A 3,724-nucleotide genomic window follows, 5' to 3' on the forward strand; every position below is an offset into this window, starting at 1 on the left:
GAGAGGTGAATTTTTAATTACCGGGAGTCACTGTGCGCCGCAAAACAATTATTTTTCTTACTGGCCCCTGACTTTCATGGCAGTTTTTAATTTTTTGTTACAAAGATTAAGGGATGAAAGAGGGTTAATTAATGAAAAATTTAATTCTCCGTCGAACTGCTCTTTTTTCATCCCTTAATCTCAATTAGGAAGGGAGAGGTGAATTTTTAATTACCGGGAGTCACTGTGCGCCGCAAAACAATTATTTTTCTTACTGGCCCCTGACTTTCATGGCAGTTTTTAATTTTTTGTTACAAAGATTAAGGGATGAAAGAGGGTTAATTAATGAAAAATTTAATTCTCCGTCGAACTGCTCTTTTTTCATCCCTTAATCTCAATTAGGAAGGGAGAGGTGAATTTTTAATTACCGGGAGTCACTGTGCGCCGCAAAACAATTATTTTTCTTACTGGCCCCTGACTTTCATGGCAGTTTTTAATTTTTTGTTACAAAGATTAAGGGATGAAAGAGGGTTAATTAATGAAAAATTTAATTCTCCGTCGAACTGCTCTTTTTTCATCCCTTAATCTCAATTAGGAAGGGAGAGGTGAATTTTTAATTACCGGGAGTCACTGTGCGCCGCAAAACAATTATTTTTCTTACTGGCCCCTGACTTTCATGGCAGTTTTTAATTTTTTGTTACAAAGATTAAGGGATGAAAGAGGGTTAATTAATGAAAAATTTAATTCTCCGTCGAACTGCTCTTTTTTCATCCCTTAATCTCAATTAGGAAGGGAGAGGTGAATTTTTAATTACCGGGCGAATGGTGAAAAGTCAGTGTGCGCCGCGAAAAAATTATTTTTCTTACTGGCCCCTGACTTTCATGGCAGTTTTTAATTTTTTGTTACAAAGATTAAGGGATGAAAGAGGGTTAATTAATGAAAAATTTAATTCTCCGTCGAACTGCTCTTTTTTCATCCCTTAATCTCAATTAGGAAGGGAGAGGTGAATTTTTAATTACCGGGAGTCACTGTGCGCCGCAAAACAATTATTTTTCTTACTGGCCCCTGACTTTCATGGCAGTTTTTAATTTTTTGTTACAAAGATTAAGGGATGAAAGAGGGTTAATTAATGAAAAATTTAATTCTCCGTCGAACTGCTCTTTTTTCATCCCTTAATCTCAATTAGGAAGGGAGAGGTGAATTTTTAATTACCGGGAGTCACTGTGCGCCGCAAAACAATTATTTTTCTTACTGGCCCCTGACTTTCATGGCAGTTTTTAATTTTTTGTTACAAAGATTAAGGGATGAAAGAGGGTTAATTAATGAAAAATTTAATTCTCCGTCGAACTGCTCTTTTTTCATCCCTTAATCTCAATTAGGAAGGGAGAGGTGAATTTTTAATTACCGGGAGTCACTGTGCGCCGCAAAACAATTATTTTTCTTACTGGCCCCTGACTTTCATGGCAGTTTTTAATTTTTTGTTACAAAGATTAAGGGATGAAAGAGGGTTAATTAATGAAAAATTTAATTCTCCGTCGAACTGCTCTTTTTTCATCCCTTAATCTCAATTAGGAAGGGAGAGGTGAATTTTTAATTACCGGGAGTCACTGTGCGCCGCAAAACAATTATTTTTCTTACTGGCCCCTGACTTTCATGGCAGTTTTTAATTTTTTGTTACAAAGATTAAGGGATGAAAGAGGGTTAATTAATGAAAAATTTAATTCTCCGTCGAACTGCTCTTTTTTCATCCCTTAATCTCAATTAGGAAGGGAGAGGTGAATTTTTAATTACCGGGAGTCACTGTGCGCCGCAAAACAATTATTTTTCTTACTGGCCCCTGACTTTCATGGCAGTTTTTAATTTTTTGTTACAAAGATTAAGGGATGAAAGAGGGTTAATTAATGAAAAATTTAATTCTCCGTCGAACTGCTCTTTTTTCATCCCTTAATCTCAATTAGGAAGGGAGAGGTGAATTTTTAATTACCGGGCGAATGGTGAAAAGTCAGTGTGCGCCGCGAAAAAATTATTTTTCTTACTGGCCCCTGACTTTCATGGCAGTTTTTAATTTTTTGTTACAAAGATTAAGGGATGAAAGAGGGTTAATTAATGAAAAATTTAATTCTCCGTCGAACTGCTCTTTTTTCATCCCTTAATCTCAATTAGGAAGGGAGAGGTGAATTTTTAATTACCGGGCGAATGGTGAAAAGTCAGTGTGCGCCGCGAAAAAATTATTTTTCTTACTGGCCCCTGACTTTCATGGCAGTTTTTAATTTTTTGTTACAAAGATTAAGGGATGAAAGAGGGTTAATTAATGAAAAATTTAATTCTCCGTCGAACTGCTCTTTTTTCATCCCTTAATCTCAATTAGGAAGGGAGAGGTGAATTTTTAATTACCGGGAGTCACTGTGCGCCGCAAAACAATTATTTTTCTTACTGGCCCCTGACTTTCATGGCAGTTTTTAATTTTTTGTTACAAAGATTAAGGGATGAAAGAGGGTTAATTAATGAAAAATTTAATTCTCCGTCGAACTGCTCTTTTTTCATCCCTTAATCTCAATTAGGAAGGGAGAGGTGAATTTTTAATTACCGGGAGACACTGTGCGCCGCAAAACAATTATTTTTCTTACTGGCCCCTGACTTTCATGGCAGTTTTTAATTTTTTGTTACAAAGATGAAGAGATGAAAGCGGATTAATTGATAAAAAAGTTAATTCTCCGTCGAACTGCCCTTTTTTCATCCCTTAATCTCAATTAGGAAGGGAGAGGGGAATTTTTAATTACCGGGCGAATGGTGAATAGTCAGTGTGCGCCGCAAAACAATTATTTTTCCTACTGGCCCCTGACTTTCATGGCAGTTTTTAATTTTTTGTTACAACGATGAAGGGATGAAAGAGGGTTAATTAATGGAGAATGTAATTCTCCGTCGAACTGCCCTTTATTCATTCCTTAATCTCAATTAGGAAGGGAGAGGGGAATTTTTAATTACCGGGCGAATGGTGAATAGTCAGTGTGCGCCGCAAAACAATTATTTTTCCTACTGGCCCGTGACTTTCATGGCAGTTTTTAATTTTTTGTTACAAAGATTAAGGGATGAAAGAGGGTTAATTAATGAAAAATTTAATTCTCCGTCGAACTGCTCTTTTTTCATCCCTTAATCTCAATTAGGAAGGGAGAGGTGAATTTTTAATTACCGGGCGAATGGTGAAAAGTCAGTGTGCGCCGCGAAAAAATTATTGTTCTTACTGGCCCCTGACTTTCATGGCAGTTTTTAATTTTTTGTTACAACGATGAAGGGATGAAAGAGGGTTAATTGATGAAAAATTTAATTCTCCGTCGAACTGCCCTTTTTTCATCCCTTAATCTCAATTAGGAAGGGAGAGGTGAATTTTTAATTACCGGGCGAATGGTGAATAGTCAGTGTGCGCCGCAAAACAATTATTTTTCCTACTGGCCCCTGACTTTCATGGCGATTTTAATTTTTTTGTTACAAAGATTAAGAGATGAAAGAGGGTTCATTAATGGAGAATGTAATTCTCCGTCGAACTGCCTTTTTTCATCCCTTAATCTCAATTAGGAAGGGAGAGGGGAATTTTTAATTACCGGGAGTCACTGTGCGCCGCAAAACAATTATTTTTCTTACTGGCCCTTGACTTTCATGGCTATTTTAATTTTTTTGTTACAAAGATTAAGAGATGAAAGAGGGTTCATTAATGGAGAATGTAATTCTCCGTCGAACTGCCTTTTTT

This window comes from Diachasma alloeum, unplaced genomic scaffold (assembly GCF_001412515.2).
Source record: "Diachasma alloeum isolate Michigan unplaced genomic scaffold, Dall2.0 Dall_scaffold_01607, whole genome shotgun sequence".
NCBI classification, from domain to species: Eukaryota; Metazoa; Arthropoda; class Insecta; order Hymenoptera; family Braconidae; genus Diachasma; species Diachasma alloeum.